The 27,341-nt window shown below is 38.0% G+C and overlaps 1 protein-coding gene across 3 annotated transcripts in view; it reads right to left on the reverse strand.

The window, feature by feature from the left end:
• The window catches only part of CCNY (cyclin Y), a 118,801-nt gene that overhangs the window by 79,412 nt on the left and 12,048 nt on the right, over positions 1–27,341 (reverse strand). The window lies entirely within an intron of this gene.

Consider the following 27,341-nt stretch of genomic DNA (forward strand, 5'->3'; position numbering starts at 1 on the left):
CTCGCAACCACTCTGTAATGTGTTTGCTAGTGGAAACAAAACCAACAAAACATTTACAGGAGCTTATTAAACAGCACTTTGAAGACAGGAGAACAAGCACCTTAGAGAGGTTTAAAGCTCTACTGGGGATTGACCCTACTATCCCTGAGGAAATAACTACTGCAATACAGAATATGTCATTCGCATTTTATTTTCTCTTTAAGAATACACTGACACTCCTCCAAATGACTAAAATGGGTCACAATACCTTTATCAGAAAAGGTACATATCTTCATAAGGCAATATTCATTATTAAATCAGCAGTCAAAATTTTAAGAGATGTAAGTAGAAGGTACATAATTATTTGTTACTTATAAAATCAGCAAAGGTTCTACAGACTGAAACAGCTGCTCACCATAATAAAGGGAGGTGAGAAAGACTCCGAATAAGATAGATGTGCATTGAAAAATAAATAATGCTGTGGATGACAGAGGCCCTTGTGCAACCTCATCAGAGTGGATGAATTCAGGACTTATGATCTCTGCAAGGATATTCTCCACAATTTCTTTTAAACAGACAGTAATGAATTTTTATCTCAATGCAATATAATAAGAGCTTTCTTACAATGTATAACACTGTATTAAAGGAAGTATGCTTAAGACCTGTAAAAGGAACCACTGTTCTACACCATTTTTATCCCATGGCTCAAGTTGATGACCATGGAACAGAAATGTTTCACATCATGCAGGGTAGATAAAGGCATAAAAGCTGAAGATTTACCTGTCATTCATTTAAAAATAAAACGCTTCAAAAACATATTTACAAGCACATAAATGTCAACAGCATTTTTGCACTAAATAGGGCAGAACTTCAGCTACAAAGAAAACAAACCAATCACCAAAAAAATCCAGCCTTTAGAGATATTCTTCTAAAATAAAACTTATTTTTTGTCTTACCCAATTATGAGGGAAATAAAGACTTTTATGGCTTTTATTTCCATTCAATCCTAATTATATAAACTGTGCAGCAGCTGGCCAGCAGCTTTGATGAAACTAAAGCATCTACAGCAGCAGGACCACTTCTGTGTTATGCCATATATTGCAAAGGAGGCTGTTGATTCAGCCAGTGGGTTAAAATGAAGCAGCACAAGGAATTTCAAGAAGAAAGTATCCCTACAGGAAAAATCACCAATTGAAAAATCTCCAAGTGGCTTCTCTGTTACCAGTTTACTGACAGAGGTGGCAAGTAAGAGACAGAGCTGTCCCACAGGTATTCTCCTACACAGAGAAGCAGAATCCACCATGGGTCAGTGGGAAAAATGCAGAGCCAGCCCGAAGTGACCCTGAGGCTCTGATGAAGAGCTGACAGCTCCAGTGTCCCTATGCTGGCTTTTTTGCTAGAGGTATATTTATGCAGTTTGTAACATACATCCAGAAGCCTAAGATCAGCCGCGTTCTACATTCTTCCTCCTGGGCTGCAAAAGGCTGTGTCAGAAGTCATGCCTGCTTATTTAGGGGTTTTATGTAACTGCCCTCGACAGGCACATGAACAGCATTGTCAGGACACTCGATGCCTTCACCACTTCACATCACCTGGACAGCAGCACTGGTGGAAAACTGCAAAATAAAACACTAGTTGAAAACCTCAGACCCAAATGACTCACAGCAGTTCAAGGCACTATAAAACTGGACCAAGTTTATCCATAACAACTATTGCTCCAGAAATTAAGAAAACTGGAAATGTCACTGTATAACAGCTTGTTGGCAAACAAATTAAGTGCATTAACAGGTTATCATAAGGAAAAATAAAATGTCCCTGTCCTTCTCCTCATGCTTAACAATGTGGTTTTAACTGTTCCCTTCAAGAGCACCAGGAGACCCTTCCATGAGACACTTTTAGTCTCTGCTTCTGGAAGGAGTCACAATTCAGCAAAAGAGACTCAAAAGGAAATTTTAAATTCCATTTTCACTTAAATAGGGGGCACACATGCAGACTTGGCCTGCAGTAAATACTCCCTACAACAGTGAGGAAGTTTAGCAGAAGACTGAAGCCACACAGGGAAGTTCAGACAAGGCTCTGCCACCCAGCCGAGAGGGCTGGTCCTGGTGGCAGTGATGGGCTCCACGAACAACTACTGCCAACTACAGAACAACACCCTGGGCCTGTTTGAGTGAAATCAAATCGGGCATTTCACAGAACCACAGAATAGTTACGGTCAGTACATGCCTGTTTAGCAAGGTCTATAAAGCAGAAACTGGCACCCCTACAAACACAGCCCAACACACAAACCAAGGACAGCAAGTAAGGGATCTCCACCACCCCACACACTGCAGATGGACAAGCAGGGGTGCCTACCCACAGCTAGGAATTTGGATCAAAAAAAAAGAGGAAGGGGGGGAAAAAAGTAAGGAAAACATTCCTCAGGGCAGATGGAGGTCATAATATGAGAGGAAATGCTAGATAAAGGCAGCAGTGTACCCTAAGAAAATGAAAATGCAGTGCTGTAAGCCAGTATCATTACTGTAATAAGCTATAAGGTTATTGTAGCAGTTTGCCTTGAACAGCAGCCAATGACATTTTAATAAATTGATTAAATATTACCTGGTTGTGCAAGGATTTCCACCTCACACAGAATACTACTTCGTAGCATCAAATACATTTTTCAGCAATTTCAATGCAACTTTTTACCTTTCAGAGCAGAAATTCAACATGCTGAGATTAAATAATGTTACCTCTCCGCTGGGGGTGGCAGAACACTTTAGTGACTGCTGTGTCCCATTAACTGAGCTAAAAACTTCACCTCACAAAACACTTCAAGAAGGCAGTTATAATAAACATACAAAAACAGAAGCCTTGAAAGTCGGCATTCTGCAGACCATATTTTGAAAAAAAAAAGTTTCTATTAATACCTTGTTTGAACTGTTCTGACTTAATTCTATCTGGTACTACTTTGCACATACCACCAATTTTTAATCTTTAGTTTTCCCTCCTTTAGTTTTCCAAAACCCAGGCTGCCTGCTCTCAGGGTTGACCAAGTAGTGAAACAGAGGACAAATTTACTGCTTCAGAGAGCTATCTTTAGAGACTCAAGCTTTCAGTGTACTGAAGTTCAGCCAAATCCCTTCTGAAGCGTTTTGTAAAAACCATTTCTATTGCCTCATTGAACAAAAGAAAACAAACTGATTTTCTCTTTTAATCTACTCCTTTAACTTATCCTTATACTAAACTTTGCTCATCTTAGAAACAGCAGATTTGCCATTCTGTGGAGATAAACTATCAAACCACAAAACATGATCTTCTAGAAGGTAAGAACCAATGTTACTCTAAATGCACACTCTGTATATGGCTGCTTTGAACAGAGCAAGACAACAAAATTAATCACTATGTGAAACCCCTGAAAAATATCCCTGATGAGCTAAGAGTGCCTCTAAAGTTGAGTGAAAACAAATTTAATTAGCTCATTTGTTTCATGATGCCCAAAAGCACTTCAAAAGTTTTTCAGATAAAAATGGAATATACTTATACAGAAATTAGATACTAAATTTAAAAGACAGAAGGAAATATTTCATAATAGATACAAAAAAGTAGATGACAAATTTTGAATACCTAAATCAATCCAGCTCGTCCCTCTGCAGCAATTTAACAGGATGCCATGACTTTGGTTAGATCTATACTGACCAAAGAAAAGGCAAAAATCAAACCAAGACGTAAGGTGCACATTCCATGCACTTTATAGACCAGGCATGAACTCCAGGGGCTAGCCCTTGTTTAAATAAAGCAGGATAAGGAAAAAGATCTGTTATCCCCATCAGCAATCCCTCTTGTTCTAGTTCTATCATTTTCCTTTCTAGGAGCTGAAAAGCATTTCTTTTTTAAAATATTTAGTGTATTTTAATATATTTTTAATACATTCCATCTTAAGAATTCTGTGTGTCTCTGCCACCTGACAAGAACCATGGCCCATTCCATAGGACACCATATTGGCATAAACCAAACAGATCTTTGTCACAAATATATATGTAAGGTAATTTTTCTCTAGCTAAAAGACTCAGAATAAGAAGCATCCTTGAATATAAATATAAGACACATGAAATATACAATGTTTGGTGGATAAGTTTTTGAAGTAAGATATTGAGCCTTGCACAACTGAAACTATAACAAGAGAACAACACTAAAACATAAAATGTTTCTCATTTTATTCACTTAGAACTACTACTGAAAGCAAGAAATCAAACAAATCCACCCAAAGAAATCTGGTGGTTTTTACAAATAACCTTACGAGAATCAAGGCTCCTTTCTCAAAAAAAAATAAATGTAGATGAAAACACCTGAGGCTATTGGTAGGAGAGATCATTTTCCAGCTAAAATAAAGGTACATTACCAAAACAAAGGAGCAAATGGTAGCAAGGGAAATCTAAAGAAAATCAGAGAAGGACAGCACAAGAAATTTTGTTGAGCAGCACAATGTAAGAGACTTTAAACCTATTATTACTAAAACCTGAAGAAGGAAGGAGATGAATAGCAGCTTCAAGGTACACCAATTTCACCAGGAGAGGACAGAAACTGTTTTCCATTACCATTCTAATAATGGAAAAATGCCCAAGGGAAGCAAACCCAGAATGCAGAGGGAAGCAAACATTTCAAAAAGTGTTTGTGGCAATAAACTGCAGAGAGCCAACACCCACACTGTTCTCTCCAGCCAGCTCTGCTGAGTCCCCACTCCACAGAGCAGGGAGCACCCATGGAAAAATAGAGAATGGGAGACAGAAAGAACTGCCCAGCCATGCAGATATAAGGAAAAAGCAGTCAGGAAAAAAAAATAAAGACTGGAACATTCTTCTGAATGCTTCCTCTTCTGAAACTGCTGGGAGGTGCCAGCACAGATGGGCAATTTGGAGACTGATGTTCAGAGGCTTTTTGCTGCTCTGAAGGAACAATTCCATCTGTGGTCTTCTGTTGCTGGAAATGACCACAAATACACTCAAAGACTTCAAAACAATGATGGCAAAAACACTGTGGGTGGTTTAGTTGGTCTGGGGTTCTTTTTGTTTGTTTAAAAATTTTCAAATAACTGGTTCAGTAAGGAACCTGAGTGGTTTGTCTCATCCCAGCAACATGGTCAGTTCCCAAATTGTGCAGCCTCTCCCTGAAGGTGAGTGCCTTCTGCAGCAATGCCTAACCACAGCCCCTCTGGGAGGACAACTCCCTAGAAACACTTCTGCAAGGAACCCTCACTGAAGAGAAATATAGAAACCATCTCTAGCACCCCAAATTCATAGCCCCAAGGCACAGCCTACCCAATTCTATCAACACCACTTAATTAACTTTTCAAGACGACTCAGAAGATAGGGGGACAAATAGCAAACCAAAGGCAAAACACATTAGCAGGTTTTTGTCACAGACAAAGAATCAAGAGTAGCTATAAAAAGGGTACTGCTGCCACACAACATTTTAAAAGTATTTATAGGAAACAATTGCTAGAAATGCACAACAGGCACACCTTTATCCAGGAAGGAGCTGGAGACTATAAAACAACCAAAACCCCACACCCAAAACCCCAAAGTGCATAACTGGAGAATGAACACCACTCGCTGCTGCCAAGGCCAGATGCAGAAGCAGTTTGTGCCAGCCCAGGCTGGCTCTGACACACCCGTGACACACAGGGTTCACAGGGACACAGGACACATTTGCTGCAGCTCGCTTCTGGGCCATTAACAAACAAGACTTTTCTTTGAAAACTGAACTACAGAAGCAAATGTTTGGGAAGCCTGTTGAGTTCTCACACACCTTTCTTTTCCTATATATTCTATGCAACATAAATACTTTCGTTAAAGGACAGAAAACAGCAATTCACAGGGAAACTTATACAAGTTCAGGTAAGTTCAGGACCCCCTCAGGTCCATTTGTGGCAGTGGTCCCTGACACTACCCAGCCCAATTACCACTAATGCAAAAAAGCCAATGGGACTAGTCAGACTCCTATTTAATATATAAAATATTTATTTATAAGTGTCAGGAAAAAAAACATTTATTTGGGGGAAAGCAGTACTTCATGAAGTGATTTAGCCAGGGAAAGCTAAACTAAACATAAAATTAGAACATAGCTGGAAATAAATGAACAGCTTGAACTTAGCTGTCCAAAAAGGTATAAGAAAGAAATAAAAAAGGAGGATTAATTATTTTGATTGTTTCCACAGTCATTTATTATTTCTAAATGTCATTATCTCGCCATTAAGTCCATTTTCTTTAGAGTAGATGATCCCATACCCAAATATGGTATGTATTTCTAATCCTCCAATCCTTGCTCTTTCTTTAAAATAATAAGAAGTATCTGAAGAGAAAAGTGGGTTCAAGTAAGCCTCAGGATGCACAGGCAGCCCATTACACAGTTTCATCCAGCATTAAACTCATTTTTGAGCACGGAGGAGGAAAGGAGGATTAGTTACCTGAATAGCCCTTATGGAAGGGGAAAATAAATGGATTGCAACACACAGAATTAAGGTTTGTCTTACAAAAACAAATATAATGTTTATATACTTACCTGCACTTTGTGCTGAGGCACAAAGTATCACTAAAGGTATTCAGATATTCAAAGAAGAATTCAGAATGTTTTGAAGAATGCCCCTGGTCTACAAGATGGGATGCTGGCACACTGTTTGCCTCATGGTGATTTTTATTCACAATACAGTATTTTAAAAGAAAACCATCTTACTTAGACTGAAGACTTACTGAAGGTTTTGTGTAATTCAGCTAAAATAGATATATCTCCACATCAGGAGTACTTAAGTGATTCTATATACAGATACAGTGGCAATATTCACAGACTGAGACACTGTCAGCAGATGTCAAGGTCCAACACAAAGCTGCTGTACAAGGCTACAGCTCTTCTACAGAGCAGGCAGGGTAAATAGTTTCTTGAGACAGGAGATACAAAAGATGACACATTAATGGTGTGTATACCAGAAGCTCAAATAACTCAGGCTGAAGATGCAGGAAACATGAAGCTTCCTGGGGAAGTAAGTTCAGATTTTAGTCCCAGAACTGAAAAAGAGCAATAAGCAAGTACTACATGTTTACTTGGCCTCACTTTGTAGTGGAAAAGCTCAATTAATTAATTTCAAAATCAATCTTCCATCTACACATGCTCCTGCATTAAATCTAGGTCTAAGATGGTGGCCAATGAAGACTATAATGTAATTTGTTACTAGATATAATTTGTTACTAGACATAAAAGGAAGCATAGATTTAGTGCTGGGCTAAAAATTCCAGTCGTGCAACCTTAGAAGCCCCCGGTACATCCACCCAAATCTTTAAACTGATTTGTTACTGGTGTTTGTGCCATGGCTAGTGCTTTTCATCTGGGAAAAAGCTTATGGTAGCTGGCAGTAATTGAGGTGAAGAGATCCCTACCGACACAGCGTGTAATTCCACAACAATTTCAATCATGAAACTGCATTACAGAAATGGATAAATTACAATAATAAAAGCAGGTGTGACAGTAGGAGAGGAACTGTAGGAAATATCTTCCCCATATAAGCAAGAGTGCATCTAATAGCTTATTGGATTTATTTTTTGCAAGTTTAATCATGTCAGAAATTATTTTACAGTGCAAGTATTTCCACCAAATAAACTGTATAAACTAAATAAAAAGTTACACTTATTCAGAAAGTGAATTATTCAACAAGAGTCAGAGTGGCAGATTTACCAGCCTTGCAAAGTAAAAATGTATTATATACCTACACTGCTAGATATTTTACACACACAAAAAAAATCCAACAACAAAAAAAATCTGAAGTGAATCAAGGATACAGGAAGTGCACTTCTAATGAGAACACTGCTTTGATGTGCATCTGTGTTATGGAAGCAAAGGGTCGATCCCTGAATAAAAATAAATGATCCTAAATGTCACCCAAGAACAAATCACAGACACCAGCCCATAATGCCCCACTCCCAATCCCCTTGTCTGCATTTCACTCGACCAATCAGTCTAAAAGCAAAAAATACAATTAGCGTGGTGTCTTCTCAGACTCTGAAATCACATCTCACTGGACGATTAAGAACATAGAGAGATGAAATAATATGCTGGAGTCCATTTCCTCCTACACCATGCACAAAAAATCTTGAAGGGAACTCCCAACACTATTTAAATTACAGAAGCTGTATGTAGAGTAAAAGCTAGAGAAAAGATGTCAGGGGGAATCTTTAAAAAAAACACAATACTGATTATGCTTCAAAATTACAACCAGCTCCCAAGGAAAAGGGACCATACCATTGCATGAGAGATTTAAAAACCTGAACCAGAGAAGAAGTTTGGAAAGAAAAATCTAACACTAAACCCCCTTTATTGGCAGTTCTTGTTAAAACACCAGTAATTAAGCTGTATATCATATAATCCAAAAATGTGCAAAGTAGACAATTAGCAGGTAATATTTTCTACAAATGTCACTCTGATCTCTCACCCTTTTACATAAACTTGAGCCCTCAGAGGTTGTCAACCATTCCTTATGCCAACTGTTCTCCGTGTAAATCATCCCACCTTCTAAAAAAAAAAAAAAAAAAAATTGCAGTCTGAGACCCTGAATATTTCAGTCTGAGACCCTGAATATTTCTTAAAATAAATCCACAGTTGATTAGGGACGAGAAAGAAAAATACAAAAGGAAAAAAAACCCCAGATATTAACTATTGCTTAGTCAGATGAAAAGTCCTCCTGCTTCCAACAACAAAGCTGAGAAGGAAAGCTAGCTTGAATTCCTGCAGTGAATCCCATTAAAGCTAAAACCTGAAGTCCATCTATTCTAAGGAAGATAAAGGTCCAGGCTTCCCTTAGCCAGCTATTAATGTGAACAAGCTTCTGAAGTGAGAGGTTATGCAATCATTAAAATAAAACAGTCAAGACCTCCCAGCAAGATCTAAAGCAGTGCCATATGGTAAGTAACAGGGGATTTTTTTTTTTCTGCATTACTATTTCCAAGAACACTTAGAAACATTTGTTCAGATCTTAATGAAATTTATGATAGCTTTTGTCCTCCTCAGGAATCACTGCTTATTTTTATCTATCAGAAAGGCAACTGCTGTGAGAACATTATGTACTACAGTCTTAATATTTTCAGAAGAGGATACAAACATTTTTCAAAATTTAGGTACTTCCTTAGTCTCAGGCATGCTGTCAACAAAGTAGGACAGAAATTTGCTGTGCTAGAGAAGCAGCACTCCTCACTCTTCTCACCTGCAGTGCAACAGCAGTGACACTAAGAAATCACAAGAAAGAATCTCAATTCAGGTGACATTTGCAAGGCAAGAGAAACCACCATTACCAACCACCATTTGCAGTTAATGTACATCTTAAAAACATCAACATCACAGGCTCAAATTAGCACCATATTAAAGAGATCACAGAATCACATAACAGTAAAATATCATTTGTTTATATATCACGATCTTCCAAAATCAATATACAACCAACAAAGACATTTTAAAAATACCAAAATTAAACAGAAAAATAAAAGCATCTTCAGAATGCAGAAGGTCGCTTCAAAATTTAAGAAAAACATAGCTTTTGTTTAAATTCTTTTTTTAAAAACAATATAGCTGACACAGCATATTCAACTTGCATATTGCATTGATCTACAGCTCAGCCCTATAAAAACTGTATTTACAGAAAACATACCTGGGACAGATGTCACAGATGTTTTCCTCCTACACCTCAGCCACCTTATTAAAATGAAACCTCAGTGCAAAATTCAAACCTAGTGTAATAAGCATAACTAATTTTTTTTGAAGAAAACTAATTAATCCCAAAGGTCTATCAAGGCATAGTAGAAGCTTGTACAGGGTTAGGAAAAGCAAAAAGCTTTGAGCTAGCCTATGCTGCATACTCTTCATATATCAAAGTCCATTAGGAAAAAAAAAAAAAAAGGAATGAAAGCCTAACAAGGAAAAAAACTTCTCACCCAAGAGAACAGAAGTTAAATTAGCATTGCATGTCTTCCTTTTTTTTTTACTTTTCTTTTTAAAAAAGCTGTGTAATCTCAATATTGCTGCATTTAATTGTACAATAATTCCCACCTGATCAGTGAAGCAGATAAAAATAAAACCTCCCTCCAAATTAAGACAGAACCACCATTAAAATACCAAACTTCCCTGCAGGGCAATTTGCCAGAAAACAGATCCAAATGTTTGGATTCCTTCCTAACTGTGTGACTGCCCAGCCCCAGAGGAAGAGCTGCCCGTGTTTCCCTCGCAGCTCGGCACTGCAGGTGGAACAGCATCCCTGGCCACCTCCACTGCCTGAGAGCTGCTGGAAATGGGGAGAACGGGACAGATCCTGCATGGCTTCAGGCCCTCCAGGGCCGTCACTGGCCTGGCTTGTGTTTGGCAGCTCGCCCTGCCAAGTCATCTGAAATGTTGGTGTTCGTGGCTCGAACGGAGCTGCCCAAGGGGCACCCACAACTCGGCACCTCCCTGTGCCCAGGCAGGGCCCTGCTGCTGAGGGCTCTCCAGGTGTGCAGTGCCTGCCCACCACCAGCCCTCTCCTGGGAGACCAGAGTTCAGCATGTGGCAAGCAGGAGCCTGATGGGCAGTGCCAGCCCGTCCAGCCAGGCTGGGCAGGAGCCACGGCCCGTGGGTGCCCCACAGGCTGCTCACGCCTGTGCCACACACACAGCCTCCACAATCCCTCCAAACCCACTTATACAAGCCACCCTCTAGAAAACTGCCTTCAGCTCCCTTTATTTTACAGACTGGAAGGTGACAGAGTGGTTTCTTGGTGTCACGGCTCTCACGGGTTCTGCTGGTTTATGGCACACCTGGCAGACACCGGGCACCAACACTGCCACGAGCTATGGTACAGACAAGCCTTACCATGGCTGAACTGTGTGCCAGAGGCTGTGTGACAGACAGCTTCCATCTACCATCACCAGAGCAGCAACAGGAGAGAATAGGAACAGAACACAGCTGGCTCCTCTAGAAGAGTGAGGAAAAACAGTGAATAAAACCCTACTGATAGGGTTTCAAACTGATTATTGATTATTTAGTGCAACAAAAGACTATAAACAAAAATATAATTTACCACTCTGGCAATCATTAAGTTTACGAGTCAGAGGAGTATGTGAGAAAGCACAGAGCCCAAGAAGCACTAACAGCAGTATTTTGATGAGCATGAAATTGTTAAGAAAAAAACTGTATGTGAAAATTGCAGAAATACATTATTCCATAGTAGACACAACAGAATGCATTATTAAAGCCATAATACAACCTAATAGTTGGAAGCAGTGACAAAACTGACATTTACCTGTGAGGATCAATAACCTTCAACAATTTATTTACTATTTAAGAAGTGGTGATTCTTCTACGTATTTGTACTGGGTTTGTATGGCTGGGTTTTGGTAGCAGGAGTGGCTACAGGGGTGGCTTCTGTGAGAAGCTGCTAGAAGCCTCCTCCATGTCCAACAGAGCAAATCCCAGCCGGCTCCAAGATGGATGTGCTGCTGGACAAGGCCACGGGGATGCAGAGCTGCACCTGCAGCCCACAGAGGGGACCCAGGCCAGTGCAGGTGGATGCCTGAGAGGGGGATGTGACCCCTTGGGAGGCCGTGCTGGAACAGGCTGCTGGCAGGGACCTGTAGAACCATGGAGAGCACAGCCCACACTGGAGCTCTTTCCTGGTAGGACTTGTGACCCCATGGGTGACCCAGGCTGGAGCACCCTGTCCTTGAAGGGCTGCACCCTGTGGAAGAGTGACCTGCAGTGCAGCAGTTTGTGGAGAACTGCTGCCCATGGCATGGGCTCCTGCTGAAGTTCATGGGGAACTGTCTCCTCTGGGAGGGACCCCAGGCTGGAGCAGGGGAAAGGCTCCTCTTCCTGAGCAGCCTGAGAAACGTGTGATGAACAGACCACAGCTCCCATTCCCATCTCCCTGCACTGCCGGGGGAGACAGAGATGGGAAGAAGGGATGGGTGGGGCAAAGGTGTTCTTAAGGTCTCTTTTTACTTCTCATTATCCTGCTATGATTTTGTTAATAACAAATTCAATTAGTATCTTTAATTCTAGCCTGTTTTGCCCACGACGGTATTTGGTGAGTGATCTCTCTCTGTCCTTATCTCAACCGATGAACCCTTTGTTATATTTTCTCTCCCCAGTCCATCTGCAGAGGGGAGTGATAGAGAGGCTTTGGTGGGTGTCTGGCATCCAGCCAGGGTCAACTCACTACAGTCTTCAAACTGAAATTGAATGTCTTTACGAGTAAACACTTCCATCAGTTTCAGCTGGCTACAAGAACCCAAAAAAAAAAAAAAAAAATTGAATATATGAGAATATGTGCTTGGATTTGCCCAGTACTGAAATAAATAATTTTATCTGAGCAAGATAAAATTCTCTGGACTCACCTGAAAACAGTGTTTCCACAAAATCTTTCTCCATCCAATAATTTGAATTTAGAAGTGCTTTCCTGTATCATAATTTTAACAGCAGATTGGAGAAGTGTACCTGGGGACAACATTGATTTTTTTGACCTCTCAGCTGATGGGGAGATTTCCTATGTCTCAAAACATCTGAACCAGTCACACAGCCTGGGATGCCTGAAGGAAAAGTGCCTCAAAATACTTGAAACATTTGCATAGCAATGGTGAATTACTGAAGCATCTCCATGTTAAAGCCCTTAGAGGAAAGACTAAGCAGGGGTGGCTTCAAGATTTTAAAAATACAACAGCAAGACAGCGGTGAGACATTTTTAGTTTTCTTCCCACACATTTGCCACTGACCTATTTTACTGTGCCACATGGGTTCAAAACCTTATGTCTTAAGGCAGGAATTTAGAAATTAATTTAAAAAAAACATTTCAAGTAATGGATATAATCAATCCTTTATATTGTAAATTCAAATTTATGTTTTATTTTATTTGGAGAAACGGGGCACATGCCTCACTGCCAATACAAGGGCACAAACACTGACTTCCATGACACAAGTAAAAACCTGTTTAATCATCCAATATTTATCTGCAGGCTGTCTGAAAACTTTTGCAAATGTAATATTAGCATGGTTCTGTTTCAGTTAAAGGCTGAAAGAGTAAGCATGGGGGGTAAATCCTTCTTGGTAAATTTTTTTTCTTCTTAGTAAATTAACGTCAATCTAATCTCCATTGAACACAACACTCCCTGAGAGCCCGTGCCTGCTTAGACTGATACAAATAGCAAAAAAAAAGCCATATATGCTCAGAAAATCTTGCATCTTAATTTAAAATAATGGAAAAAATTATAAGTATGAACAAAGTCATGGCAAAGAAATGAAACTGCAATGGAATTGCCTTTATCTAGAACATAATGAAACAACTGAGCAGCTGCAGGAATTCTCTATTTAGCTACACCTTCAGTGCAACAACTCACCCATTCTGATACTATTAAGAGAAACAAGACACTGAATATTGATGCTGAGGATAAAAATACCTTTCATTAACCTCGCCCATAACTGCACCATATGTGTAGATGTTCTATAAATCAAGGCACTATACAAATTCAGGCTATTCACAACAGAACACACTTTATGAATACTTTCTAAGCCTGTTTTTATTTCACAGTCTTTCTATAGTGATATCTTCCTCTTTCCTAAGCCCTAAAAACATTAGCTTCAGAATAAATTGTAAAGAACAGACTAGACTGCAGAAGTTGTAGGGAAAAAGCATTCTCTAAAAGTAAGAAAAACTGGCAATGTACTTTACCTTTGCACGTTTTCCAAACTGCAAACTCCCAGACTAACAAATCCCTTAAGTCCTGACCTCTACATCTTTGGGGGGAGGAATTATGTGACAGCTTTTAATAAGCATTAAAAATGTAAGTTAATTGACAACTAATTTCTTTTTTAAAGTTTCCAAACCTTTTTTTTTAATTATTATTTTTTTATTTCCAAAGCCAAGGAGAAAGGAAAGCTGAAGAACAGCAGACAGCATTTTGATTTCTTACACAGTACCATGTCAGTGATTGTAAGGCACGAGACTCTCCAGCACACTGCAGCTACACAACCAAACCAAATCTCTCCTGCTGTTGTAACAGACAGATTTCTGAATGTACCAAAAATATTCTGAAGCCAACACTTAAAATAAACATCCACCACAAGCAAAAGGAATTGCTATATTGATGTGGTTCCTTTCATCCTGGTCTGAAACCATGCTGTGATCCAACGATAACACCAAACACAGAAGGCAGAGTTTGTCACTGCTCTCTGCTGTAATTTTGACATCTGTTTCACAGCTCTTGGAAAGCCCATTTCCATTAATCTATGAGAAAAGACAGGAGATAAAATTCCCAGGCTGCAGAGGGCATTAGGAGACTTTCCTAGCTGACTGTACATTAAGAAAGAACTGTAACAGCCAAATTACGTTACTGTGAATAGACGGAAGATGCTGTAATTCTATTCCTCCTTTTGTCTTAATAGAGTTATTTATGTTGCAATCTCGAGGGCAGACCACTTACCAAAGACATTGCTAGCCACCTGCCTGGCACACAAAAAGAGCAGACTAAGAACAGAAGGTGACAGCCTGATCCCATTCAGCAAAAGCTGGTCTGTGCTTTCCTGACTTAACCCGCAAATTATAATTTTTAACAGTTTACACATATTGCTCCTGCTGCACACTAGCATTTAAGCAAATTCTACCAAACAACCCAGAGAGTTATTAAATCTAGGTAAAGTAAGGGAAATGACTGAAAGCCTCATCACAGAGAGTTTTAAACTACTTAAAAGCTTAGCTTTTGTAGTATTTATGCCTTTCAAAAATAAGAACAAAAAATATGTTTGCCATTCAATATAATTAAAACATAAACATAACAAGTTGCTTCAACCTTGATCACTTCCCTAAGATTAGTATCCTAAATCAAAGAGGGATAAAATGCTGGTCGTGTACAATTTCCACAAAAATTATGTACATGCAGCACACACATTAAGAAGTGGGTTCCTTTAATTTAAGAGATTCATTTCAAGCATCTGGCCTTGAAAGCATAAATCTCTGTTTTTATTAAAAAATACCAAACTGGCTTTCCCTCATACACAAGCAAAAGCAATGCTAAAAGCAAATACAGTATCTGACAACAATAGAAGCTGCAGAGAAGAAGGAACGAAACCAGGGAACTGTTGGAAAAAACTAAATCAAACCATCATACATATGTAACGTGTTTTCCACTTTGTTGCAGAATACTAACACTCTGTTCTTGCCATATTTACCACTGAGGAATAAAAAGAAAGATGTCACTAAGGAGCATCGACCCCTCTGATGTAACCTGGAGTTACTAACCCCACATACTAAGTTTACAGAAGAAAATGTTAGAAGAGTACCTTCCAGCTTGAAGAACAGTTTGTGATATTACTCAGTTGTGCTAGTACTCAGTTTGCAACCCTAAATATAGAAATACAGTGGCTCAGTCATTTGAAAGAGAAAAATAACTGAAACTAGCTCCTCTGAATTAAACTAATAATGAAAAAACACGATGTTATTGATCCATATGGTAGGAGTTGTGTGGGTTGAAAAATATTTGAGAGTTTACTTTGAAGTCCAAAATAAAAAAACGTGGTCTTAGTGCAAGTCAAAAGCCCAAGTCCACACACGACCAAAACTCATCTCATTTAATCTGGACCAGCTGACTTCCCGGCAGGACACGTGAGAAGAAATTCTGTTTCTCTAAACAAGGTTGGCAGCAGGAAAATCAAAGCACGGCCAACTTCACAGCACAGCTAAAGGCTGGAGCGGTCTCAGTTTGTGCTGGTTTAAGGAGCAGAGAACGACCACTCCACTGCCTGCAGTATGTTCATTATCTAGTGTCATAATTAACACCATTTCAGTTAAACTGCATATGGGAAAGCAGCAGGAATTAAGAGTAAATACCAAAACTCCTGTCAAATGGAAAATTATTTTCAACCAGCTATGAAAACTTGTCATTATCTCTCTGACTGTATTTACTGGGCTTTGATTCCCTCTTAACAGTCCTTCATTCGATCTCAGACAGATGATAAACAACAAGACTTCAAATTTGTTCAGTTTTCCCACTCAAGATAGGGCAGGAGACATTGACATTTGCATGGGTTTATAAAAATCTTTACTATTCAGACAGGATTTAAACATAACCCTACAAAATACTTCCCATTTGAGGGGAACAGGAAAGGTTTGGGGAATCACACATCTCTTTATTTGCAACCTCCTTTTTACGTAGTAAAATACTCACAGTATATTTCCATAAGTATGAAGGAAACCAAGATAATAGTTCAGTTTACCACACACTTTGTGGTTTAACCACAAAAAATAAAATATAGTTGGCTCATGGGAGAATGTCTGTATGCAATGGGGCCACACTTGAACTAAAACTATACCTAAGACTGCTTTGGCTATGCCCAAGAAGAACAGAAGACTCTGCTTAATGTATTACACAGTACATTCAACATTCTACTTCTGATGTTGTCTGACAGAGGTGTCCACGAGTTGCCATCCACTGAAATATATATGTATATTGAATTATGTTATATACAGCCCTCGAGCTACAGGCATACCTCACTGGTTATCAATAAAACAGATCCTTAGAGATGATGTAAGGTTAAGTCCTTCACTTCCACCTACTAGTACAAATTTACTCCTCCTTTGTTTTCAATTTTACCATACTAGAAAATGGTAAATCTTAGTTCATTCATTTCTATTCCTCTATTTTGTAAAGTTACCCTGACAAAGAAGAAAAAAGTTCTTGATCTGTCATCAACAGTGAGATCAACCAGAGAACTAAATGATGATAAACAAAAAATGCAAGCAATGTTTTATTTTTGTCTTCTTCCTCCAACATCACACTATTGCTGCAATTGTACACAGAAAACAGAGGAGAGCACAAACTCAAAAAACTTGTAATGAAAAGATAGCCAGAGCCAAATCAACACTTGGTTTATTTCAACCCAAAAGAAAAACAAACCTCAACATAAGGAAGAGCAAACACTGGGAAGGGTGACCATTTGCAGGCAAAAATGGTCAGACATCTGAACAAACCTGCTGGAGCAAGGGAGCTCTCTAGACAAACACTTCTTCAGCAGATATCTTCTCTCTTACAAGACACTTTCCCCTAGGAACACACAATTAATTTACAACCTTCCACGTGTCTGTAACATGCCACTGGCCACTCATATATCCTTAGGATATTACCGAAAGTCAGCCCATAATAGAAGCCTCCAAGGTTTGCATCAGCACTGAGCACATCCCTAAGAAAAAGGAGAAGAATATTGGTTTGCCCAGGCCATGTGTCCACATTGGATCAGTCAGGCACAGACATCAAGGTTTTCTTTCTCATCAGAAAGTGTCCAGACAAGGGGAAGTATGACCAGTAAGTTAAAATATAAAAGTACTGTCCCTTTAGCACTGAAATTAATAATATTAGTTACAAACCCTGGTAGAAAAAATGAAGCTAAAATGCACTAAATTTGAAAGAGGGGTTATTTGAGGACAGGGAGAGAAGGAGGCATCCTATTCAAAGTCACCTAAAATGCTAAACTAATTTACAGAAAGAAGATAGGCATTTCTGCAAACAGAAAATAAGTTAAAATTACTCTTCTCCAGTTGTAAAAACATGTAGAAAACATAAATTCAACAAACAGGCTGAATTTGGGTCCCTTTCCTCCCATCCTATAGGAAACAGTTCCTAGCTGCAAATTGCTCATTCCTAAGAATTACAACAACCTTGTCAAATTTAAAGAATAAGCTATGCAGAGTCCTCCACCAGATGCCCCCCGAAGTCCAATTACACAGCACTCCTGTTTCTTTCCAGAAGACAGAATGAGGGAAAATACTTAATTATTATTATTAATACTGAAGCCCCCTCAGTGTGTGACATACCATAATATATGAATGGTCAATCAAACATTAAAAATTTGATTGATGTTCAAACTGAAACATTAATAGGGACCTGTTCCTGAAATAGAACTAAACAAGTATGTATGAAACAAGCTAACCCCGCAAATCAGACTGGAAATTATAGGAACCACAAACTCAGCTGGCTGCTTTTGTTTAATGGTATTGATTGTTCTGGGTAAAAAAACTGCAGGTGTTTTTTATATATATATATATTCAGAGGCCTTCCTTTGGAAAAGGCCTCTGAAAATATTTCTAACACATGGAATACAAAAAAATATATAAGGAAATGCAAACCAAATCTCCTATTTAGAAAAGGCAAATGCTGCTGCTGATTCAGAGGCCAGGTACATTCTAAGGTTTTGGAACCCTTCTGTCTTCACAATTCTCACAACAAAAAAAAAAAAAAAAAAAAAAAAAAAACAAAAAAAAAAAAAAAAAAAAAGGTTGAAGAGACTCAAACCTAAACCCAACTCAAACTTAAAACTTTATGTTTTAAGAATTTTTAATACATTGGTTATTATATCTGCTGTATATTTTAATGGTTAATACCTACTTCTGCCTCAAGACAGAAACTGCAATTCCTTGCTATCTGAAAGCTGTATGTCTGTTTCAAAAAACTTGTTCACTCTCTGGCTGTCAAGACTGTTGTTTTATAAAATTAAATACATACTCTATAAAATACAGCCTCTAGTAGTTATCCATTCACCTTTCTGAAGAGACGTAACTGGGTTAGGATTTGTTCTTGCTTTACAGGAACTTTAGAACCTACCTAATTCTCTTATGATAAAGACTCAGATATGGGAAGCCCTAAAGTTGGAGCTTCATTCTATCTCCATTTCAAATTCATCCCCAACTGATTCCCAGAAAGAAGAAGCAATAACTCAATTTGTAGTGGTAAAAAACCCAGCCTAATTGCTCTTTTCCTGCAACAGTGACTTCATAGACAAAACATAAAGGAGCTTTCAGCTGTAAAGTAAGGAAAGACTATCCAATTTCTCAAAGCATGCCAGAATCCCCATATCATTATGCCAAGATCTCAAAGCCAGCTCTGATAATTAATATTCCTAGGGACTGAAAGATCCTTAAATTAAGTCTCCAAGAAGCAGGACTAACACAGAGGATGCAAATTTGCAGCATTTTTATCCTACTGGCTTTGGGGCAGGGAATTATTCATGGAGCAGCAGACTTCAAGCCCACTGTCTCATTCATATCATAAAACTCTGGAAACAAATACACAACTTGCAAGCACTCCCCCAAGGTAAAACCAAAGCATGCTCTACATTTCATGACCCACAGTACACTGTTTGATAAACAGCACAGTCATTTAACAAATGCTATAAAATTTGAAGTCCTTCACATTTCTAAAGTGCAGTATTCACATGGCAGCTTTGTACCAACTGCACAAGAAACACTGTTTTAAAATTACAGTTTTGTATTGATTACCTGTTGGTTAGCTGTGTTACAGAAATAAACCAACCGACACAATCTTTTCAGAATGCAAAGAAAATACAATTATACCAGAAACTTCGCCTACTATAGGCACATTATGGCAGACAGAGATAAAACCCATGAGGCTCCAGACTGCCACAGCCTCAGATGATATCAGTGTTCAACTTCAGAGCACACATGAGTGGCTTTGAAAGGAGACACTGTGATGTGAGCTGGCAGATTAGAAAGGAAAATTCAAGCCCTTAAAAGGGATTGCATGGTTGAGATAAATGAGCACAGGTGTCACAGGTTTAGCTGGAATTAGCATCAGAATTCGGGACTTTCAAGAATTTAGAATGTTTAAAATCTTTAAATTAATTAATTCAGTGAAGGAAAACAATCTGTCAAAAAAAAGAACTTAATTACCTGGCAGTTATGTTTCTCCACTGAAGAAGCAAAGATTAGAGCTAGACAAAACACACACAGACACTCCCAAGGGATCAATGTGCCCACAGAGACCAGGGTTAACCCTGAAGCTTTTCTGCTCTCAGCATACTGCAATTCTGTTCTGACTTCAGTTTAGCTAGAAAAGGAACAACTCTGCATTACAGCACCCAGCAACAGGCTAAAGCAACCTTAAAAAAAGCTCCACTTCTTTGAGATGAAAAAAGCGGTTTCCAGCAATTCTGTTAACCAATACAAAACTACTATTTTAAACATTTAAATGCTAAGGCATACAAATGTGATTCGGTGCCTCCTTAAAAATAACACATCTCAAATTCCCTGGGAAAAAAAGGCCATTCAGTCATATGCTTGAAGCCTACTAAATCATTTGCTTTCTTCAAAGGGGACAAGAAAATAACCCAGTCAAATCTTTCACACACTTAAACGCTGCACCAGAGGTTTTAAAGATTGGGTTCCTGTATGTTGATTTCACAGTGCTGTCCCATCAAGTTACCTAAACTGAGTAATAAGCACAGCAGGTCCTCTCTGACTTCTGTACACAATCCAGAATGGCATTGTTCTTTCTGGTAATCTGAGCTGCACTCCTCCCAGGGAGACTTTGGGAATATAATTCAATTCCTTATAGAAGTTTTAGTTTCTGATAACTAATTACATCACTTTTCTGGTAAAGAAAACAAGCAGATGCACATTAGTAAAAAAAGTTAATTTGCATGATTAGGCATCAATTCCTAAATCAAAATTTCAATAAAATATCTGTTTCTTAGTGTGGCTCAGTTTAAGAAACATTAAAACATTAATTAAATATTGTTGGTCTCACTTCCTAGCAAATTTACATTTCAAGGTGATGCATCTATTTTCTAAATATTCATTCATGTTAATTTTCTATGTCAACCATTTAATAAGCAATGGTAATACAGAAACAGAGAAGGAGGGACAGAGACATTGTATCTGCTTAGAATCTCAACAACAATATTTTTGGCCTCTTGCTGTATTGGCATGTATCCTTTAGTTCTCAATATCCTCCACTGTATAAATGACCGAAACTCCCAAACCATTCTCCATTATTTTAAGAATATACACATTTATACATAAGCAAGAATATGTAGGGATTGTCATTGCTACTAGAAAGACTATGCAATTTTTTTTAAAAGGTAAGAATGATCACAGCATCACATAGTGAAATTACCCTATGCAAAACAGCATTTTTCTCATAGCAATAGAGAAAAGAGAAACAGAAAATACATAATCAAGAGGACTATAAAGGGTCACTTGAAATGGAAAACATTGAAGTAAATTGATAGTATTTCAATTGCAACAAGAAGCATCTAAAATATATTGATTTCAAAACTGGAATATTTTAAGTATTCAGAACAAGGTAGAAACAAGAACAGTCATCCAGAACGATGCCAATTCTTTAGTAGTCAACAGGGCTTTCTAGAGAGGTAGAAATGAGGTAAGGCAGTCCAGCTGAAATAGAAAACAAGCAGTGTTCATGAGTAACAGAACATTTTCTTTTAAGCATGAAAATCTATGATGAATACATCAATAATATTTCAAGGGCAATACAATTAGAACTGGAATTACATACTAATAGTCAAAGAGCTAACTTAATTTCATCAAAATGAGAGAAGAGCAGCCTCACAAAGAAAATGCTTATATAGCTTTGCTAGCAGATACAGCTGAAAGGATAAACACAAACCAGAATTACTGTATTAACACCTGCTTGCAATTTATTTCTTTAATTAGAGCAACATTCTTCCCCTCTCTTAAAGACAAAGTTAAAATAGAAAAAAGAACTAAGAATCTTTCCAAAGACTTTTTAATTTTTTAATTTTGTTAAATCTAAAAGCCTTCTACTGCTTTTCCATCTGCCTCATTGAAATTACAGTGCCCATCACTGAACAATTTCTAGTTAAAAAAACAGTAACAGGACTATTGCCAATACTGGACTCTGACTGTTCATCCATCAATTAAATAGAGCCACTTCCAGGCAGAAACACAACATGTGCTGCTGTACCTTGTCCCCAACACAGCTGCCACTGCTGCACACATCCAATGAAAGCAAAACAGAGAATCGACCCCAGAGAACAGCACTGGGCAGGGACACTGCTAAAATGCCCATTTTCCATACAATACCCATGTCACACTGTACACCTGCACTGGAGGTACTGATCAGCTGGTTCCCTCTTATCTTTAGATACAAGAAATGGCAAAAAGCCAAACGTTTGGTTATTATATGTTTTAAAAGCATTTATGTTTAGGAAACAAACACAAGTGAACATCTGAGACATCAGTGAAGTCACAGGCAGTGACTACAAATAGATAACAGCAAGCAATAATAGAGAGATCACAGAATAATATCAGCTTTTGTCTATTTACTTTTATATCCAGACTTTTCAAGTAGAGACTTGCTCACAATTTCAGTAAGGACAAAAAACTTTAAAACGATGACAAAAGAGATTAAAAATGGACAAGACTTCAAACCTCAGAAAATGAACTGGGTATGGGGCAGTTTTAAAAGTAGTGATTTTAATAATACCTACATTTATATAGGTTTTATCTGGTGGGTTCCTCAGTAGGCTTCAAATTAAGATATGTAAAGAGACATGTACAAAAATTAAATCTTTTCTATTTAACTGAACCAAAACTGCCAAGTATTTTCTTAATCATTGCTCTGGATAGGCTTTAGATAAAATCCATAAAAATTATGGTGTAGAATGTCACCTGTTTATTCAGTTTACTACCATAAACTGAATATTCTGAACACTAATCTTTTGTGAAATACAACCTTTCAGCAGTTTTTTCTATTCATTGAAAATGAAAGGGAACTGAAACAGTAACACCACAAATGCATGAGGACTTGGCTGTGGTTTCAAATTGCAATATTGCTTCCTTCTTGAATATCTGTCTTGTGAAAAAGTGTGGCATGGAATTCGGTGGGAGGGAGGGTGATAGAATTTTTTTCCTCGTAATCTGTTGTTTAAGGCATCATCAGACTTGATATACTTTAGTTTAACCTCTGTCTTTTACTTACCCCTCAAGTACGTAATTCTTGCAATTAATAAAGGTGCCTATATAATCAAGTGCAGTTTATTCTGGAAGACACCTTTTCTGGAAGAAAACACTTCCTTTTATCCAATTGCAACGTGTTTCCCAATATAAATCCAGGGTTTTTTTCAGTGTATGCTAACAATGCTCCCTAAAACACAGAGCAGCAGAACTGTAACTGTTAACAGAAGTTTCATGTTTCCAGTTTCTTTTCACCTTCACACACTGTTTAGGCAAGGAAATCCCAGACTGTGAAGCACAGCTGATGACTCCACTGCATTCCTACCGAAGGGTAATTACAGGACATGCTCAAATACTCAAATCACCCCCAGCATTCTATGAAAAAAGCTGAGACCTAAAGAAACAATAAAGCTGTACACAGCTCCATCAGAAATCAGGATGCTAGGGCTGAAATATACTGAGTTTTAGAAAGCCTATCCTATTTCCAGAGCTGACTGAGAAAGATGGCCCCTTGCTCCTCCCTTTAAGTCCAAATCAAACATCAGTCTTTATGGGCATGCAACTGCACAGCACAAGCACTAAAATCATATGTCACACCGAAAATTCAACTTGATTTGGATATCCTTATAAAACATATAATTTTTTTAAAGAAAAAAATTAAGTAAACAAAAAATAATTAGTACGTTTTAGCATTCTAGTCAACTCTGAAAACTTGTCACTGTGTGCTCAAAGATCAGTGTAGCCCAGGCCTTATGAAATTAAAGTGTCAAATATGTAAGGATGTCTGCTGCTCACATACCAGCACGCTTCTGTAGAACTCCAGCACTTCTGCCTGGGAAATACAGGCACTCCAAAACAATCCCACAGACAAACTTACTTTCCTGTACCAGAAGCAATCCAAATCCAGCACAGAGGTTCATAAACAATGAATTAACTCTTTTTTTAAGGCTAGTACTATCTTCATTTTTAAAAAAAAAGAGTCACATCCAAAGACAATTGTAATTCTTGCCTCTGTCTTACATGTTCACAGATATTCTCCAGTTCTGTAAAGCTATTCCAATACAGCACAGTGCAGATGTTCCTGTGCACTTTCTCTGAGCAGCTGCTGCTGCCAGAGACACTGTCTTGGCCAACTGTGGGATTTCTCAAATTCTCTGCTACATGCTAATACAACACTTGAAGGCAACTATGTAAGGCACTTTTTGTAAGGAAATAAAATTTAGTGATGGCTTATTCTGCATTTGTTTTTTAACTTTATCAAGTAATCAAGTGGTTTGGCTTTCTAAAAGTCAGTCTCATTTAGTGAGTATCTTATCATAATATACCCATAGCAAATACTCATCAGGAAACAACAGAGACAGGAATGGACCCTTAGTCTGAAGGCAGGGAGGGAGACAGGAGACCAGTTATTCAGATACCTTTTAAATACACTTTCACAGAGAAAATATTTGAAATAGTAAAAAATTTGTCCTTTGCTAAAAGCCAGGTGGGTTGAAAAGGTAGAAAGGATTTTTTCCACAGCTCAAGGTTGTAGCTATCATCAAAACAGCTATAAATTAAACTCCAAGTAGAGACACTGCTGAACGTCACTCTAAAAGAAAACAGCAAGTCAAATGTATAATTGAATGCCAACTTAATCTTCAAAGGAAGAGAAAAGTTGCTGATCTTGTCTTGGATACATCCCAGCCAAGTGAGCCCAGCACATGCTGTTCACCTTGCAGGTCCCAGAAAGCACCTCTCAGTGTGTGTCCTTCACATCTTAACAGTCAGCACAGAAGAAGGTATTTTCAGCCAGGACTGGTGAGAATGAAGAATGAAGAACTCCTATATGAGCCAGGAACTAAGGAACAAACCCCAAAAGGATACCTTGGTTTTGACTGCAAAGAGGAAGGTTATTTTTTAATATCTTTTTTTTTTAATATCTTTTTTCCCTCTTTTTTTTTTTTTTTTTTTTTTTTTTTGAGAACAAACAATAGAAGTCAAGAAAAGCTATTGTACAGGGTACAGAGTAGTAAAGGATTTAAGAAAGTAAATCTTTGGCTGTTATCACCTCTATTTAATTTACACGTTCCTGGCAGGGCTGTTAACAGCTCTATATAATTTACACCTTCCTGGAAGGAATCTATGTCCCAAGATCTTTTACATTCACACAGAACCCTGAATTTTCTTTACCAAAAGGTTTTAGTTGTGAGGGATTTTATATAAAATGTACATAAATATATGCATATAGATGTACATACACAAAAAAAATTAAAACATAAAAACCCAAACAACTTCATAACTAAACCAAAATCTATTCCAGCTCTTACAGCATTATTTTGTTTTCAAGGAAGTAATTTTACTACAAGAACGAGATTAACTTTTTCTTTGGTGTAAACCAGCAGAAAACCTCTCCATTTCTTTTCTTGCAGACTTCTGAAAAATTCCACACCCTGAAGAAACTGCCAATCCTCGGATCTAACTTCAAAGGTTGCCTTGATACATAATCTTGGAAAATAAAGAGACAAATTTTCTTAAATGTGATTCTACTAAATTTCCTGTGAAGGGCATTGGAACAAGCAAATTAGGGATGCTTCAACTTCTACTACGGTCTGCAGATCCAATGAATAAAATAATTATTTCACCATTCACTGTAAGTCTTCTAGCATGTTTTAAGGGCCTTTCATTCTCTCACAAATATTACTTGTTGACATGGAGATTGCTTTGCTTGAAAGATGTCAACTGATATTTTTAGTTTTAGCTTGCAGCATCAAGATAGTGTCTTTAAAAAATAAAAATCTTTCATATTAGGGAAATAAAAGAATTTTCATTAAGGGGAAAAGGACATATTTTAACTTAAAAATAAATCCTGTTCCTAAGAGTCAGGCACAGTATTTGCAAATTATTTAATATTCAAATAGTTTTCAGCTTTCTTTGTTCGTATCACCAATCCTTTGGGGTTTTTTAAATTTCCAATTTTTGATAGAGAGCCAAGGACATTTCTTACTGCTTTCTGAGCTTGAAAACACCTAAGTTCCCCATTATTAACACATTGTACTATTAAGCACAAGTATGAACACGAAGTGCTGCTCATAACAACAATCTTCATTTGCAAGTAATTTCTGGTTCTCCATTGTTTGCTAGGTCACTATACCACTGCAATGATCCCTTTTGATCAAAGGAATGAAGCTAATGGAAATAATTAATGCTAACTACCAATATACTGGCTATTTATTTAAAACACAAAGGTATGTGCCTGGATATAGCTGCTATATATTATCAGAAGGAAACGCTGACTTCTTCCTCCCATCTATTTTAAATTCCATTAAGAAAATACACTCACCCCAAGTTTAGTTATGGCACCAAAAAATGCTATCACGACACAGTCCTGGATAATCACTCCAGCTTGCTATATGATAAGAAAGCTTACTTATGGCAAAACAATAAACCCTACCAAAAAGGGATAAACAGAAGACAAAAGAGAAGGATACAAGAAGAACTTAGAGCATGAAAAAAGACTAAAGAGCAAGATAGTCAGGAAATGCTGCTTAGCAGTGGCATAAAACTGGTTTTTCGAACCAAGTCTTGAGTTTCTCTCCAAACAATAAGTAAAAATTTTACTTGAAAGATGCCACAGAGATCTTTCCAGAGATCAAACAGGTTCCTGGCTAAAACTTATTTTCCAGGTTACAGGTAGATATTACCAACTTTCTAGAAGACATGAATAATCGAGTTTTATCAGTGCAAACTTGCCCTATTATTTTCTATCAGATACCAAGAAAAAAGTACCTTAGTTACTTGAGGAAAGAGAACTGTAGCAAGCAATATGAAGCTAATAGGACTATTTAGAAATCAGATGCAATATCCTCTTTCAACAAGTGCCTTGCTGAACACTGAGAGTCTTGCAAGAGCAAGTTCCATCCTCTGAATTACTTCAACAGGACTTATTCTCACATGGGCCCCCCGATTAGAATATTTATCATAGAAATGAACTGTGTGATAACAACAAGCTTAGATGCTTTACTATCATTGCAACTATAAGTGCTTTTCAGCCAGCAATGCACTCGAATATACAGTTTACATGCACTGCTGAAGTGAAGCTTCACACTCAGTTATATACTTTTTGCACCCCTGCCAGCACATTTTCATCATGAATTATCCCACCCCCATTTGACAGTTACCTGTAACAGCTTATTTCTTGCATACCTGCATCAAAGCTATTTTACCTCAATGAAAACCAGGATTAAAACCTCCATGTAAGAACTGACAATGGCTCAAGCAAGTCAGCACATTCTCATGAAATACAGTTGTGATAAAATATAGTTTTTATCGCATAAATAAGACAAGTTATACAGCTGCATCCACATTTAGTAGATAGTGTGCTGATTCAGCATGTGACATTTTCCCCCAGCTTTGATTAGCACAGCATGACCAGTGTGAAGGAATTGCTGGTAGAGATGATGGCATGGCCAGCAAAGGGAGCACGACAAGCACTCATGACCATTTCAGCAGCCTTCTGCAAAACACTCTCTAGAAGCAGACAACAGGGATAGAGAGCTCTGCTGACCTACAAACTAAAACCTTCATATGGCCAAGAGCCCAGACTAACAAAACCAAG

This window comes from Sturnus vulgaris, chromosome 1, assembly GCF_052056855.1.
Source record: "Sturnus vulgaris isolate bStuVul1 chromosome 1, bStuVul1.hap1, whole genome shotgun sequence".
Taxonomy (NCBI): Eukaryota; Metazoa; Chordata; class Aves; order Passeriformes; family Sturnidae; genus Sturnus; species Sturnus vulgaris.